Source organism: Camelus ferus, chromosome 8, assembly GCF_009834535.1.
Source record: "Camelus ferus isolate YT-003-E chromosome 8, BCGSAC_Cfer_1.0, whole genome shotgun sequence".
In the NCBI taxonomy this organism is placed as follows: domain Eukaryota; kingdom Metazoa; phylum Chordata; class Mammalia; order Artiodactyla; family Camelidae; genus Camelus; species Camelus ferus.
Window position 1 is genome coordinate 18,957,742 of NC_045703.1, and position 18,410 is coordinate 18,976,151.

An 18,410-nucleotide genomic window follows, 5' to 3' on the forward strand; every position below is an offset into this window, starting at 1 on the left:
GTGATTCCAGAGCAAATTGGAGGACATATTTTCTTTGGAAATGCCTCCTTGCCCAAAATGATTTCCCTGACTCCTTTTGTTAGTCTGCCACATACCTGATATGCCCATGGTTAGCGTCATTATGAGAATATATTTCCACAGATGTCCTTCTAAAATGTGTTATTGGAAGGAAGTTCTGAGACATTAGCAATATGTATCTATTTTTAAAAATCTTAGCAATCGTGGTGAACAGACTGCTGTGAAACTTAGTAGAGTTAAAGCCCTTTTTTTTTTTTTTTTTTCGGTTGGGGAAGGGAAGATTTGAATCTGAGGGGGAGGTCAGTAGTATGAGGAGATTAGAAGGAACCAAAAGAGGCCAGACGAGGATTAGAAAGGTCAAAGACCTAGAAGACATAAGCCTGTCTCTTCCGTCAATGCATCCCTGTGCAGTACTAACACTGAAATACTTTATTATCATCACATAGGGTTCATGAAGGAGAAAGAATGCTTGACTTAAATCCAGCTCAAGGACTTTGATATTTGACAGGAATTATGACTCATAGCTCCATGAAATACTTAGAGTGCCATTCCAGATACGCTTAGCAATACCTCAGAACTCCTTAGAGCCTTATCCACGCCCTCCCTGACCTCACACCACTGCCATTAAACACTGTGGAGATGGGAATGTTTCATGGTTCCATTCTTGTCTTTGTGATCATCAGAATGGTACCCTGCAGACTGTCTGAATTTTCCCATTTAAGACATTTCCCCAGGTTGATTGAAATAGAAAGGTAGCTTTTTTCACCTAAACTGTTAAAAACTTGCAATCCAGTGTGCTGCATTAGCATTAATTTGCATGGTCAGGGGAGCAGGAACAATATTGAGTGGTCGTGTAATTTATTAGACTAAACTGCACTTCCTTCTATAAATCAGTTCCCTTGAAAGATTTAGATTAGTTCTCTAATCCATTTGTTTTTTATAGTCCTTGAAAATTCTTTCTTATGTTTATTTAGCAAGCAGTTTGTGGTATTTATAAAATGCTTTTGTAGGCATTTAAAATTTTGACAGATTTAATCCTTATTATAGCCCAGTGAGTTAGGTTATATTATGATCATCTCTTAACAAGTGGAGGAAAATGAGGCAGAGAGAGGATGAACAACTTGTCCAAGATCACACAGCCAGCCAACGAGAGAGCCAGCATTTGGACCACACAGTCTGGCTCCAGAACCCAAGCTCTAAGCCATTGTTGTAGGCTTTGAGGAACACTAAGTCAGACTGATTTACAGTCTTTCTTCTGAGTTGTCTTTTGTTTTTAAATCATCTGAATTCTGGAATTATAACACAGAATATGTGGATAGTACTTAACTTACTTACAGCCCATCTGGTTTTCTGCACAGTAGATCCACAACCGTGACATCAAATTGATCAGCTATCTGATTTTATTTAAGTAGCAGTATTTTCACTTCATTTTCCAAAGGTAAATGAAGACATAGAGTCTCCACATAGTCCCAGAGTTATATCATCTCCTCTTAAAACTTCCATAAAAATAATCACTACCCAAAAAGCATTAAACATTTGGATACAAAAACAAAAATCAAAGAAAATCTTGTAGTGACAGGCAACAGGCTACTCTAATGGTTAGTGTGTCAGTGGTTTTGTCACATAAGTCTTGTCTTATTGTGCAAAAAAAAAAATTCTTTTAAAACCTTCCTAATATCAGAGGACACCATAGTTTCTAATCTTTAATGAAATGACCATATCTATAATCTTTCAAATATTACTCTTAGGGCAACTAGAGGGACCCAAGAGAGCTTAATGAGCCAGAAATGAGAATAAAAAAATAGAAACTTGAAAAATTGTGCATATATATATATATATGTGTCCTTTAATCAAAAAGAATCATAGTTTGATTTTTTGGGACATCTATGAATAGGGATGGTGATCTTTTCTCTGCAGAAAGATGGGACCCCACTTATTTAGAGGGCCAGTGGTGTTGGAGCTGGTGCTTACTAGCTCGCAAGAGTGCTGAACGTTTGCAATTTTTCCCCATTCTACACTCAGTGAGTTGTGTTGTAGCTTGAAATTGGCCACAGTGAGAGTATTTACAGTGGAAATCAGGGCCTTTCCTTTTTCCCCAGAGACAGTTGTTGAACATTTATGAAAACACCCCTGGGTGCCTGGATACAGAATGAATGCCCAGTAGTTAAAATTTTCCCTCTAATAACTTTCAAAGAAATAAACAGATAGACAGCTGAGATAAATACAACCTCTATGACTTAGCTTTACTTCTTTTTCATACAATTCTTTTGTGACTGAAAACTTATCTCAGAAGGAAGATAGTCCTAAGAGCACAAAATTCACCACTGAACCATGTAACCAGACCTCCCCAAACACAGTCCCTATCAACCTGGTAGATCTTTGTCAGGAAACAGAGCCCTCACTGGGTTTTCATTTCCATTTTTTCACCAGACATTTGCAGAGAAAAATTACTTCCTCCTGTGTATCCATTAGCCCCCAGCACTGAAGCTAATGAGCAAACTGCAAGCGAGCTGGAGCGCAAATGGATGTGAGTCACCAGTACACTTAGCCTGCTCGGCCTCCTGCGTCACCAGACACTTGTTCCCTCCCGGCTCGGGCAAAAGTCACAGTCCACAGTGGTACATCGCTGGGAGATGGCTGATCTGAAGGTTCTCCCTGAAAAGGATGCACTGATTTGTTCTGGTGAAATCATCCCGCACACGTACCTCCCCATGTTGGGATTTACATCCAGGTTGAAATGCTCTTAAATTAATAATATTAAGCTAAGAGCACAGACCCCCTTTAAAATGCATTGCTTTATCAAGAACATAAAGCCAAACAAATAGAATTGAGGGCAAGCCTGCTTTTTCTGTACAAATATAAAGAAATGTGGCATGGTGAGGCAGGGAAGGCCAAGAGCCACCAAAGAGCCAAGAGGAGGGAAACAGTACATGCCGCCCCAAGAGAGCCTTGCTCCGTGGGATTTTGTTTGTTAGTTTATTTTTGTTTTGTGCCTTCCAAATCGCGAATGCTGCAAATGGAAGAAAGGGAGGAGACATTTGTGGTTTTAGGGCTTTCCTAAGAGGGCTTCAGAGCATCGAATAGTAAACAAGTGGCAGATTGAACAAAGAAAGATTTCTGATTAGCCTCTGGGAAGGCGGTGACACATTTTGTGTATGTGGGGTACTAATGGAAACAAATGGTAAGTTCACATTTGTGTTACTGAACAAATGATGCTGAAGCCTTGAAGAGTGGCTGAGCATGTACTGAAGGACGTTTTTATTTTTAAGAGTGATCTCTGTCAACAGGAGGGGGTGAGCATAATGAGGAAAAACTTTGCAGTGCTCGAGTTTAATTTATTTGTTTATATTCTACTTGGTTTCAGAAATTACTTAAGCCACTCTGTGAAAGGATATGTGACACAACCAAGTAAGCAAACTGAGCAAAAGGGAAAATAAAGATGAAAAAATAACAAACATGAGGAGAGGCTGGCGCACATGATTGAGGCTGCCCTTACGTGCACCTGAAGTGGGCCGTGGAGTGAGCTTTGTTTGAGCTTTCAGGAAATCAAGGTAGAGAGGACAATATGATGAATGATCCTTTCAGTATCTGTAGGATAAAAACAAATCAGTTGCTCAGGCGAAGCCCTGCTATTAGTACACTGAGCAGTAAGAAAAAATCTGACTGAAAAGGTCAGTAAACATTTACCAGTTGGGAGGGACACTGAGTACTAAGTATTTGAGTCTGATGGACATCGCCTTTAATTGATTTCTTAAGGGACATTACATTAAAAAATGCAACAATTAACATTTCAGTACTAAAAGTGTCAGAAGTTATACTTAAAATGCCTACCAAAACAATAGGAGTAAATCTAAATGGAAAGCATTTTATTTTACTTTATTTTATTTTATTTTATAAGTGCAGTTGCTTACAATATTATATGGTAGCAATTCACAGCTTCTAAAGGTTACACACTATTTATAGTTCTTATGAAATATTGGCCATATGCCCTGTGTTGCACAGTACATCCTTGGAGCTTACTTTACACCTAATAGCTCGTGCCCCTTACTCCCTCACCCCTGTCTTGCCCCTCCTCCCTTCCCTCTCCTCACTGCTAATCACTAGTTCTCTAGATCTGTGAGTCCGCTTCTTTTTTGCCATGTTCACCAGCTTGTATTTTTTATTAGATTCCACATACAAGTGACATCAAAGACATTTTCAATGTTTAACAAAATTAATGGGAAGGAACCTTCTAATTCTATGGTTGTAAACTGACACCAGTCTAAACTGAGTAGTGGTAAAAACTACTCAATACTGAGAAGTCAGGTAGGCTGTAGAAACAGGTCTTTTATTATCACAAAATCTCCCTGGCAGTTGTAACCGTGGGCTCTCAGAAGAATGAAAGCAAAGAGACCCTGAACCACAGCTGTCTTCACAGAACTCCTCTCTTTCTAATTTAACTTCTCATTTGAAATAGAAAGGGCCTGCCTGTTTGTGAGGCCGTCTTCATCTTTATCTCTGCCAGTTTGCTCTGTGGGGAGCTGACCACGTCCATCGGTTTTCCTCCTGGGACTTGCTGGAGGAAAGAGGAACCAGCCAAGCTTTCACTGATCATTCAGGACTGGTGTCACAAACTGGAAACAAGAGAGACCGAGGCAGCACAGGTGGCTTTTCCCACTGGATATTTGCTTAGTTCTAGTGCTCTGAGGGGCCAGGCTACAACCATCACGAGGTAGAATGGAACCTCCGCAGTCTCAGTGCTTTTTGGAAACAAGACTTAGCCCAAGTGGTGTCTGGAGCTGGGACATAGGCCATATACTTTTCAAGACATTGACTAGATTTTGAAGGTAGGTGAGGGTAGGAGGGGAGCGAGCCACACTGTGAGACCCTGATGGGGGGGGGAGCTAGATCTCAGGGTGGAGGAGAAGGATCTCTACTAAACTCTTAATCAAAATCCTGGAAGGGTTCCATCTTAGAAAGAGGGAAGGCTAGATATAGACAGAGATCTACTACAGTTAAAACTCAGTCCCAAGCACGCTCAGTGTCTGATTTGAATTGAGTCCATCAGCCCTTTTTCCTGTTTATCTAACAGGAGTGGGGGAATTCTGTCTGGTGGTAGATACTATCATCTGGATCCCATACAGTTCTTTTATTTATACTATGTCCTGCATGCAACACACAATTATTAGACATATAAAAAGACAAGAATATATGAGTGATAATCAAGAAAAAGACACAGCTGATATAAATGGACTCACCAGTCATCCAAATATTCAATTTATGAGAGAACGAAAAGTCAGGAGGTGTGCATTTGACCCAGGAAAGCAGAGAACTAGAAAAAACTTAGCTCCGACCCTTACAACAATGAAAATCCCAACAAATCGTAAGTTTTTAGTTTTTCTTGACCCCATCAGAGAGCTTGACTAGATAGACACTTCATAAAGGAGGATGTCGAAATGGCCGATAAACACGGAAAGGACACTGTCTTGGTTATGCCCACAAGGGTGCTGTGCAGTATTGCTGTCCTGTACCAGCTCAGTGACACATCACAATCAGGTTTGACTGATCTTGTGCCTGGGATCAGCTACAGCATGGCGAGGCAGCTCTGTTCTTCTTTCCTGGGCTCACGTACGTCTGAGGGTTTCTGGCTGTCAGCTGAGGCTGCCGGGGTACCTGACTCTGCCCCGTAGCTGACTAGTCTGGACCTGTTCTTACGACAATGGCAGAGGCACAAGAGCAGGAGCAGAAACACACAAGGCTTTGGGACTAGTGCCCCGCAACCTGTTCATTGTATGGACTACTGATAACAACTGTGTAGCCAAGTGCAGATTCAGGGGATGGATAAGCAGACTCTGACCTCTTTAGTGAAAACTGGAAAGTCACAAGGTAAAGGGTATCGATACAGAGGCGGGTAAGGAATGGTGCTATGGAGGCAGTCTATCAAAGTGCTCTTCTCTCTGTGGCTGATTTTATCCTCTCCCACCCTAGGCTGGCTTCCTCCACAGGATAAAGGACACGGCTGGCTCTAGTTCTTGAGCTTTACATCCTGCATCCTCCACATCAGAGTTAGGTTGGCGACCTTCCTTTGGTTCCTGCTGGGAGAATCTCTGGGGAATGATTCTGCCTGGGAATGATTCTACTCGGCCATCTTTCTCTACCCCCTGCTTTCAACATTTTGGCCAGGGATTTGAGGTCAGGGAATAAGTCATGATTCTGGTCACCCATCTCCCGTTGTGTTTCTGGAATATTCTTAGTAAAAGGAAAATCACTGTAACCAAATGCATCCAGATAATTTTTATTTATAATAGTCTGTGTCTAAACAATCCAAAATATCCAGCAGCTGGAATTGGAAAAGTGCCTGGCATTTAGGTATTTGATAAATCTAGCTGGATTTGTTTCACTCAACAAATATTTATTGAGTAAGTCTTATTTACCAAGCACTTTATTAGGTTTTCAGGATAAGTTAGAAAGTTGAAGACAACAAACTCCTTCTTACAGCTTATGTGTGATAAGTGGATGAGTATGAGGGGTCTTTATAGAGAAACCTAAAAATTCTAGGAAACTTTGTTTGTGGACAATTTAGGTTGCATAATTGTGATAGGTCATCCAAAAGCATAATTGTTCCTTCTTGATCACATAATGATTCTGGTATTACTGAACATGTAGGTCTTCTGTGAGACACTTCTCTCATAATGTTTATTAAGTTATACAAAGCATTTGTCATCCTAAAAGCACACACATCAAATCACTTGAACTGAAATTGCTTTCCTTCCTAATATAAATAGAACTTTTTAATCAAGGATTCATAACACAGAGGGGGTAAAAAATATATATTTTTTTCTCTATTCTTGCCTCCAACTATGCTCTGGTAAATTATTTACTTCTAATTCTTTAATGAGATAATGAGTGGATTTCATGAATTATTTTTATTACTTTTGAATCATAGGAATACATTCACTATAGTTCAAATTTCGATTTCAAATGCCATCACAGATTTTCTTCCTCTTTGCTATTGGCTCCACAAATGCCTGAAGGCAGTCTGTTAGGACACTCTGCAGAGGCCAAGGCATCTCCACCCAAAATCTGGTTTAGATGGCCAGGCTGATGATACCACATGCCCACCGAAAGAGCAGGAAAGGTGAATTACTCCCGTGATGAGGCTTTAAAGGGACAGCAGGGAAGCTACCAGGCATGTCCAAAAATGGCCTAAGAGAGCAGGGAAAGGAGAGTGGCTTGGGGTTTTGATTGTGGTTAGGGAGGGGAGCTGGAATGAGGGTGCCCTTGAGGATAGGGACTTACTTTGTTTGAACTTCCTCTTGGTACCAAAGAAGGAAGCACTTGGGCTTTTGTATCAGCTTGAGAGTGATGGGCTTGACCAACGCTGGCAGTCAAACATCAACAGTTAAGGCAGACTCTTTTTTTTTTCATTGAAGTATAGTCAGTTTACAATGTTGTGTTAATTTCTGGTATACAGCATAGTGATTTAGTTATACATATATATATATGTTCCTTTTTATATTCTTTTTCATTATAGGTTATTGCAATATATTGAATATGGTTCCCTGTGCTATACAGTAGGACCTTGTTGTTTATCTGCTTTATATATAGTCGTGCATATCTGTTAATCCCAAACTCTCAATTTATCCTCCAGACTCTTTATTTCACAGTCTAAGCAAGAGCCTTCTCTCTCCCGTCTCTCTTTTTGTTTCTGTCCCTCCACTTGGGAAAAAGCATAGACATATACATAATATGTGAGGTGATGGGTGTGTTAACAAACTAGGTGGGAGGAATCCTTTCACGAATGTATTTGTATATCAGATCATCACTATGTACACTTTAAATGTCTTACGATTTTATTTGTCAGTTATACCTTAATAAGGCTGGAAAATCTTTAATACTCATTATTAAGCCAGAGAGATTTTTTTATATCATTGCACAGTTTAATATTGAATAGAGTCTACTGAAATAATACCTATTTTACTTAATGGATAAAATAGATATATTTTACTTGATTCATAGAGGATGTAGTAGCAAGTGAGGGGAATCCTTCTCTGAGACTGGAAACCAGGAAGCCAAGACATCATTCCAGCTCTGCACTTACTGGCTGGATGACCTTGAACTGGTCACTCCTCAGCTCTGGCTCTCAGTTTCCTCCTCAGTAAAATGAAATGACCAGATCATAACCTCCAGCATTAGAGCTTTCCATGGGAGTCTTTCCTATGGAGTTTCTCCTAACACCTGGTTGGGGTTATCACACCGATCATTTAAACTAATTGCCCTATCAGTCTAGGTGAACAATTAATTATCAGGTAATCAAAAGGATTGTGCTGGCTCTACTGACTGGTGTATGAACAGTCGAGTCAGAGGTACAGGCAGATGGGCTGTCTGTGGTAACATGTAGGGAGAGTACCTGAGATATATATATGATCCTATTGGCATACCCAGATTTCTGTGGGAGCAGTCGTGTAACTTACGTATAATGCAATGGGCTTGGAGTCCTTTGGTCATAGTCAACACCTATATCTACCCAAACCCAATTAACTGTCCCCTTAGAAGCAGGCCCTGTATTGACTCTCTCACTGAGCCTGGTGTCTACTGACTAACCTCTGAGAAGGCTCAACATTTTGAGGACAAACGATACACGGGCAGCTAGATGTCAACATTATCAATAGACTATAAGTACCTGTGTCAAGATGTATTTCTTCCTTGAAATTGAAATTGTGATTTTACTACTTAAGAGACACCGGTATTTTCCAGCAAGCCATTTTTCTTTTAAATAAGGTAATAGTGGTTTTCACACCTGAGCTTTATGCTAACAAACAGCACTAGCATCTCACTTATCAATGCTTACTGGTTTATGTGTTGTTTAATATTTTACAACTGTTTTGCTGGTTTATCCTGTTTTTATAGAATTATTATACTACTATCGAAACTACTAAAATGAGCTAACATTTGTCGAGCGCTTCCCACCATCACGTGCCAGGCATGGAGCTTAGTGTTCTGTGGGCATCATCACATTTGATTTTCACAACAGCCCCGCTGAGGGTGGTGGTCCTATTTCTCTCACATTAAATCGTGAGGAGGCTGAGCCGGGAGGAGAGGATAACGAGGTTACCTAAAGGTACACAACTGGTTAGTGAATTGAACCAGAGTTTCAAATCTGTCTGATACCATAACTCATGTTCTTAACCAAGATGTTTTACTGCTTTTACCAACATCATTTCATACTAATAATGGAGGCGATACTAAGTTGAGGGGGAAAGAAGCCTTTATACCATTCCATACGTTTCATTCCTTCTCCTGGGTCAGACATGGCCATTGGCAAACATTTTTAAATCTCTTCCCACAGGCTAGTTCTGCTCACCAGAAATGTGGAGTGAGAAGAAACAAACAAGCAAAAAACCCCAACTCTTTAAAGTTGACCAAAGATTTCAAAATGGGAAAATCGGTTCATTGTTGCCTTGGAGTTTTGGCGAAAAGAAAAAAAGAAGTTGAATACAAAGCATTTTGTTTTTGCCGTTTCAGAGGCAAAAAATGAGACAGAGCCTCTGGGCCAGGGAACCGGATGTCGCTGGCAGGGGAGTGGTGGCCCTGCTTGGGGGTCCTACCAGTCTTTTTATGGGGCTTCCCGCCTCATTAGAATGAAAAACATGGTTGAATAGAAAGAAAGAGTTATTTAAATATCTCCTTTTTTCTTTCCAGGTGGGAAGAATCCTGTATTCTCCCACTGTTAACACCAACCATGACAAGTAGGAGACAGCAGCAAAGTGTGGGCACAGCAGTTGCTCTAAGTATTAGACGTGTGTGAATTCTGAATTCCATGGTCAATTAAACTTGCTTTCACCTGCTTCTGTACTTTTATAAGTTAATTAAGAAATGTTAGGGAAATTGAACAGTGAGTCTGGCTCCAGGCATTGTGCTGAGATATCCATGGAAAAACAGACTCTAGGTTATGTTTCAGTTTTCACTCTGCTTGAGAGAAATGTGGAGAGGACGTCACTGATTTCCAGCCCTTGAGGGAACCCAAGCTGTCGCCATTGCAGATGTTTTTGTAAAGTTTGGATTTAAATACAACCCTTTAGAGAAGGCCTAAGAATCAGAAGTGTGGAAGGAATATTAGTGGAGTGAAGGCGTCATGTTACTAGTTTTCCTTTCCTTTTATTCATTTGGTCAACCCTTAACAAACATTCAGCTCCAACTATATATCCAGCTGTGTTTTCTATGCTGGGAGAAAGTCACAAACAATATTTCTGCCCTATGGAGCTTATGTTGCATGGAGCTAGCAGGAGAAAAGAGTGAAATATTTCATAGTATTTACTGTGATACTTTCTGGAAGTTCAGCAGGTGGAGTTGAATTGGGCCTAAAGGTACCTGTGGGGCATCTCCTCTTGGAGGAGTATTATCTACTTAGGGGGGGTCTCTCTGCTTTCCTCACACAGGAGGAGGCAGTAGAGATATTTTGAGGCACAGGGAACTATATTCAGTATCTTGTAGTAAGCTATAATGGGAAAGAACATGGAAAGGAATATATGTATGTACATGTATAACTGAACCATGATGCTGCCCACCAGAAATCGACACATTGTAACTAACTATACTCCAATAAATTTAAAAAAAAAATATTTTGAGGGAGGTGTACTTTGACAAAGAATATGCATTATTGTAATTGTATAATTGAATATATTGCTGTATGATTAACATATAAACAGCATGCAAAGTGAACGTCAGTACAGGGCGTTAAAACCATGCTCTATATTCGACAGCCTCGCTGCACCAGGGGTGGCCCGTGAACCAGCAGCACTGACACCACCTGGGAGCTTGAACGAGATGTAGACTCTCAGATGTACTGAACTTTTCCCAAGTTCCACATAACAAAGCTGCTTTTTAGTCCTGCATGTAGTTCCATGTGGAAAGAGTTTTCACATAAATACCTGTTTGATCAAATTCAGTTTTAAAAATAAAGCAACCTCTGAATTGGTTCTGAATTCACAAAAGCAATTGGATTTTTAATTTTTTTCTTTACCCTCTGTCAAAACATCTTTTGACTGAAGTTTTCACTTTTCAACTCATTGTTTCAGCATCATATAAACGTGGCTAGTACATAGCAAGACATTAATATTTTTGCAGGTGATTATGTCATGTGATTCAAAGGTTTTTGTTTTAGTTTTTCACCCTGTCCAGATACTTAGGACATGATCTTTAACAAAACATACAAAACAAAAAAAACTGTGTGTGTGTGTTACGTGTTTTCGCTCACGCGAGCATTTACTGATTTAAAGGAGAAAACTTTGTCCTGGTTAAGCAACAAAAGTAAATAGAATTAGATCTTGATCCTGAAAAGCCATGTTACCTTCTGTGGGGTCCAGATGAGAACTTCCAAAGTTGGTTCTGTTTTCAGAACTGTCCAAGACTTGTCCTTGTGTGCAGGGGTTGTTGGACGACCTTTAACAAGGCATGAATTCAAGGATTTCCAAGGCCATTCACCACCAAAATAGTCTGAGAGCCATTTAGTGTCTGCATGAGTTGAAGAACTGAAACTTCAACACAGAGTCACATTTTTGTTTAAGCAGGATGGTATCAAAGCCACTAGCTTCCATTTTATTCTTATCATGATTTGTCTTCCATCTGCAATGCTTTCTCCACATATTATTCTCTTGCTTCAAAGTTCAGTTCTAGTCTCACCTCCTTTGAAAATCATTTCACTTTGCAGTCTCATCCCGATCTCCTGCTTCTCTAAGTCCTTTAGTTCGCACACAGGGCGTGACTCACATTAGCATTTTATCATGTACTGTTGTTGGTCAATCATTTCATGTGTCTGTCTTCTCCAAGCTAACTGTTAAAGTTATTTAGGGTAGATATGAGATCTTAACAATGGAGTTCCTAATGTTTCCTACATGGAACGCATTAAGTCCTTCGAAACGAGTTGTTGATAAAACCAATTTACCCCGTTGCTTACACAGTGAAACCCAGGAGAGTTAGACTGTTCTTGGGTACACAGGAGGGGACTCAGAAAGCTCATAAAGCTCCACAGGGGTTTGTGGAAACTAGGAGTCAAAGATGCTGGAAAGACAGGGTTGAGTGTTTGCAGTCAGACTTCACAGCTTTACGGATTAGCCTACGGCCAACTCTGGGTGCCAGCTCTGCTCACCCACATTTGCCAAAGGGAACGTTTATGAAGGTGGGGGAATGAGGTGACTGAAGCTTAAGCCAGGCCCTGGGCCCATTATCTTGATGTGTGTTTCTGGCAGTAGCACGTTCTCTGCTGTGGAGGTAATCACAGCACAATCAGTAGGGGCTGTGGCAGATCTTTAGCTTTTAGACCAAGGGCTTGATTGACCTTCTCTTGGCCCAGATATCTCCAGAGGAGCCCAGATCAGTTCGCTTGGCCTGCTCTCGGATTATGAAAGTGAAAGTTGTCAGTGACCGGAAACACGACTGCTTTCTAGAATGTGGTTCTAACCTCTGAAATCCAGCTGTGAGGATTCATTCCATTCAGACGTGGCGTGGGGTTTCATGAAGTCATTTCCTCTGTCGGTGCTCTGTGGGCATCCGTGTGACCCAGAGAGCATGGGAAGTCTGCTGAAGTCCTTTGTGGGTTTGGGTAGTGAACTCAAGAGTTCTGCTCTTTCGTGTCTCTTCTCATGTACTGAACGCACTTGTTAGGTCCTGGCCTGTTAGCATCCACTGGAAGACTTGTTTGCTAGTTATGCAGGAGGGATAATTTTTTCCACTTCCCTAATATATTAAACTCACAAAGAAAAACTTACAGGCTTTGATGACTTCACTTATTTTTTTATTCAAGACCAAAAAATTGGCAAATGAATGTTCTGAGAGATGGTGTTTATAGTTCATTGCATGTGACGCTTCCTTTGCTATATCCATGCTGACGTACATGTACTGATAGTTACTCTTGCGCTTTTGCTGTGTCTTGTGTAAAAGGGCATAGATGTCTCCCAGCGTTTTTAATTGTAATATAATCAAACATGGATTCTTCCATTATAGCTCCTGTGTAAGTCTCGTACTAAAATGACAGCAGTTGAGTGATTACTTTGCTTTTAAGGTCTTCCATCAGTTTCAAAATCCATGGTGGCTTAAACACGATCTGCAAATACACAAGTATCTTTCAGTTAGAGGATATTTGCTGAGGCAAGAGACTCTTCCTTTATTGATCTGTAACTGCCCGGATCATTTTGATTGCCAATACTGTTAATCACATCACTTCCCTCTTCACAAGCCTACACGGCCTTCTCTCCCAGACCTCGGTCTTTTAACTTTCCATTTATGCATCGTAACTTAAATCATCTTGGTTAGTGGAAAAAAATTACTACTCATTGCTAAAGTTAAACTAATTGTTTAAAATGGTGGCCTTCCACAAAGTTTATTGTTTTCATATTCAAATTGTTCTCTTATATTATCTGAAGGTAATACAGCATTCTCTGGGATTTTTTTGTTTGTTTGTATGAGGAGATTGGCCCATGTTCATAACGCTGAACCTTCATAGACAAACCAGTTTGTCAACACATGGTTAAGTGCAATTTGGGAATCTCAAGAAAAAAAATTTATTAACTAGAGGGTAGATGACAACCTTCATGGCTGGCAGAATTTCCATGTATCTAAAGAAATAACCTCTAGACAGAGGAAATACAAAGACATTTAGATCTCAAAGCCCCCAGTTCTTACGGGGAATTACAAACTGATAAAAAAGGCTTCTCTGCCTCCTGACATCTGACTCTTTACATGCAGCTCTCCATCACTGAACTAGAGCTAGATTGCTAGAACCAAGCCTTGTGTGTCCTTTGGAAAATCAGCTCAAATGTTACTGCTTCTGCATCTGGATGAATTCTTTTTGGAGCAGAATAATATAATAGTTCTAGAGTCAGAGTGCCTAGATTTGAATCCCACCCAGATACTTGTAGGTAACATATGCAAGGCAGAATTTTAAACTACACAGACAAACACACACACACACACACACACACACACACACACACACACGTATGTTTGTATTTGAGCCTCATGACAACTCTTTCAAGTAGATACTTGTATTATTCCCATTTTATAGTTGAGGAAGCTGAAGCATAGAAAGGTTAAAAGGTTAAACAACTTGTCCAGGATCACACAGAAAGTATTGGAGCTAGAATCCAACTCAGACAGCCTGGCTCCACTCTGTGCTTCTCCCTCTCAAGGTCGACCACTTAGCAGCTGTGTGGCTTTGGGCAAGGTCCTCGACATCTCTGTGCCCCATTTGCTGAATGGAGATAATTGTAGATCACTAAAGTGTAACAAACTTGTAGAGCCATTAAAAGGATAAACAAAGATAACTCCTGTCACTTTCTCAGCACAGCCCCTGGCACATAGTAAATGCTCAACAATGGCCATGTATTATTTATAATACTGTCTTCTTGGTGAGGGCAGGGACCATATTTTATTCATTTCATTTATCCATGTATGCTGATAAGTCACTTAACCTTGCTAGGCTTCATTTCCTTACCTGTAAAATGGGATAATAGAATATCAAAATCTCATGGTTATTTTGGCACAAAGAAGGCACTCAAAGAATACTGATAAATTAATGGAATATCTTTATGTAGTACCTAACACAGTTCCACATAAAAATTGGTACTGCAGTAAACACTTCTTGAGTATAGCCATCCATAATTGTAAAAATGATAATATTGCCTCCTCCTCATTTCTTGGGATCTGTGAGGATAAATGAGACACTCTCTAAGAGATACTGTTAGGAGGAAGGTGCTTTATAAATCTAAGAGGTTGCTATTAATGATGATGTTGATTGCAACAAATTTGGTATTGGAGAAATCACAAAAAATCACTCCAATGTGTAGGCTAAGCTTCATGAAAATAAGACATCAGGCCACATTTTGTCAGTGAATGGCCAGAATATTTATTTACAAACTCAGATATGAAGACTGGCCATTTTCTAAACATCTTCTGTAAATAAAGTATTGTACTAGGAGCTTTGCATACATGACCTTGCTTAAACTTCAACCCAAGGTAGGTAGTCTTATCATCATTCTACAGATGGAAGTGAAATAGAGTTTTAAAAAGAGAGAAAGAAAGAGAGACAAAAAGATAGAGACAAAGAGGGAGAGATGGGGAGGGAGAGAGAAAGAGAAATAGAAAGTGTGAATGCTAATGCTTATGTCACAATCACCTGGCTGATCAGAGGTGAAGCTGGAATTTAACCCCAAATATGTATCACTCCATCTTGCCTCTCTGGAGAGAAACAGAAAAGTAAAAACGTCACTTACCCTCCGACATGGCTAAGACCCAGCAATGCCTTTGGAAAATAGTCTGTGAGACCCACTAACTCGGGTCCTGACTTGCTGGCTTTTGCACTCAGGATGCCTGTGTTTGTGAAGGTGAGACCAAAATAGCTCCGTCCCTTCTCCAGGAGAAATTCCAGTTATAACCCAATTTAGGGAAAACAAATTGTCCACTTAGACTGGTGTGGTACATAAAATAGCCACCATTCAACTGTCGCTTAGCTTGAACAAAGTTTATGGGCTAAGGTGTTGGGAAGATAAAATTTATCTGGAACTCTAAAAATAAACTGAGGAGACCATATCAAAGAGTCACTGTGCTGATGACGTCAGTAGACATCAGGAAGGAAGGGGTAGACGTGGAGGTGCTGATGGGAGCCAGAGGCACACCAGAAGAAAGAGGGGACCAATAAAGAAAAACGTTGCTGCTTTGTGGAAATTATTTTCACTTGCAGAGTGTAAAACACTAAATATTTGAAGAAAACAGTGTTAGCACAATGACTGAAGGCACTCAGTAAAAGAGCATAGAGTTTTTTATCTGTTAGACCCGTGTGTGTGTGTGGTTCTTTTTTTATTGAAGTATAGTTGGTTTACAATGTTGTGTTAGTTTCAGGTGTACAGTAAAGTGATTCAGTTATCCATATACTATATATATTCTTTTTCAGATTCTTTTCCCTTATAGTTTATTACAAGATATTGAATATAGTTCCCTGTGCTATACAGTAGGCCCTTGTTGTTTATCTATTTTATATACAGTAGTGTGTATCTGTTAATGCCAAACTCCTAATTTATCCCTCCTCCCACCGCTTTCACCTTCAGTAACCATAGTTTGTTTTCTATGTCTGTGACTCTATTTCTGGTTTGTAAATAAGTTCATTTGTGACCTATGTGTTAATTAGAGATTTGCCATTAACACTTTATAAGACTATTGGAAATCTCTTCAAATCCTTTGAAATTAGGATAACCCCATCTGTTAGGGTTATGAATATTTATACTAATTTTATGAGTGTCTATATAATATGTGTTCAATAAATGTCTTTTCCATTTCATTAACAACACAGTAGTGTCATAAGTCCTTGCTTTGTTTTCTAGGGTATAATTTTTTTATGTTGGCTTTGAGTCACCAAGATTTTATAAAAGTGCCACAATCAACTGCCAGATTTAGTTTCTTCCTTTGTCTTCTATGTGAAGTTCTCCTAATGTCTCAACGACCAAGTTCAAGTATGAGATCTAAGTTCTTTGAGAAAAGTAAGCAGTTTGTGTGCTCTGTGTATTCTCCTGAGGAGTCATGAGTCTTCAGAACAGATTTGCAGATTTTGTGTTCAGTATTATAGGCTTAGGAATACTTAGCTTTCTAATCTATTGGCAGGTCATTTAAGCATTTTGAACAGAACTTAAACAATCACTATTAATTAAGGATATTAGAAGATTGTAAAACATTATTACCACATTTAGGAGCTATTGAACTAGGTTATTTCAAATCGAGATTCACATTAAGAATCAGTGGATTCTGTGGTTAGGATAACATTTGTTATCATTATAACCACCCCAAAGAGCAAAATAAATAAATCTTGATGAACCAGGGTAAATGGTGGCATCAAGGTAGAATGGAGGGGAAAAGTGAGAGTTAATCCCAAATGGATTTTAAAACAAAATGAAAGTCAACTCTCTGTCATCCTGGGTTATCTGGCTTCATTCTTGCTGTGAGAACTTGACTGGGTAATAAAGCTGATTAGAACTGATTTGTGTTGATGGTGAGAAGAACCAAGCCTCTGGGCTGGGCTGATAGGGGAGATGGATGAGGAACCTCTTTTCATCTCCTCCTCCTCTACATCTGTTTTACAGGAGCATCTGCAGGGATGGTTCGGAACATTTAAGGCTGCTTAGATAATGACAATCAGTGCTGGCCTCAATCATTAGATGATGTTGGAAGGTAAGTTCTCTTAAGTTTTTACTACTGTTATTCACACACTGGTTAGTATGATTACTTAAGGGCTCACTACCTCTTCCAAATGTAAAGCAGACCATAGTTTTTATGGAGAGCTTGCTGGGACAAAAATACAGCTCAAATAATGGCATGCATATCATTTTCACATACAACTCAAACACCACTTGGAAATCTTAGTTTCCTTTGCCTGCCCACAGAGAATGTGCGCTGGGAAGATGAGTTTATAACTCTCATGACAGAAGAACTTGGTGGAAGGGCTGGCATTCAGAGGTTCAACAGACTTCATCTCGTTGTCAGGGAAAATTGCTATTCAAGGACAGCTATGAAGAAGAACTGTGTCAAAAGGTTTTTGAAAGGGCAGTCAAATTGCTGATGAAAGCAGATGAAGCTGTGAAAGAGATTTATGAAGACTGATTGCGAATTGAATAGTGTTATGAGACACTCTTGGAATGCCCCAGCGTGGCTGGGGCCAGGAGAGAAGGGATGAGAAAGGGTAAAACACTGACTCCTGTTTGCCAGCAGACACATTAGGCCCTTCACTCAGATCTCAGCCGTCCGATGCACTGCACTCTGGGCATACTGGTTGTGGGAAATGCCTGTGGTTTTCCCAGCCTGCCTCTCTCAGCAGGCTTTGAGTGCAAGTCATCTCAAAGGCTGTAAGAAACCAATAGGAAAGGGAGCAGTGAAAGGTAATAATCGAAACACAATAGAAATAGCAGGGAACTGTTCATTGAAACAAGTTTTTGGCATGCTGTGAGTCATCTCACGGTGGATGCTACTTGCTCAGTCCTTGCGGAAGTGCTGCATGTGTGGTTCTTGATTGGCTCAGCCTCCCACGCGGATAAAAGGAATTAGCCCAAGTAGCTTCTGTAGAGATAAGAGCAACCTTACTGACAGCATGTTTATTCTGGTGGAAGCCAGCAATTTCTGCCTCTTAAACCAAGAAGCTCTAGACAATACATCAGTTTACTGAGCTTTTCAACCTTAACCCTCTGCCATCAAATTTTAGTCTATGTTTAGCTAGTCATGTACTCTCAGGCTCACTCTAGATACAACTTAAACCACGGTTATAATTGTAATATATCAAAGGGATATCCAGATGGAATCATTGTTACGTCTTCCTATTCTTTTTATTAATACAAACTTTTAAGGTGATTAAGATTCTAAAATTTTAATAGGACAGA

The 18,410-nt window shown here is 40.0% G+C and overlaps 1 long non-coding RNA gene across 2 annotated transcripts in view; it reads left to right on the forward strand.

Annotated features, from left to right (window-relative positions):
* LOC116665280 overlaps positions 1–18,410 on the forward strand; it is a 416,497-nt gene that overhangs the window by 87,419 nt on the left and 310,668 nt on the right. For both annotated transcript variants that reach the window (XR_004321816.1, XR_004321815.1), the window contains exon 3: positions 17,124–17,211. This is a non-coding gene — a long non-coding RNA (uncharacterized LOC116665280). The remainder of the gene's footprint in view (positions 1–17,123; positions 17,212–18,410) is intronic.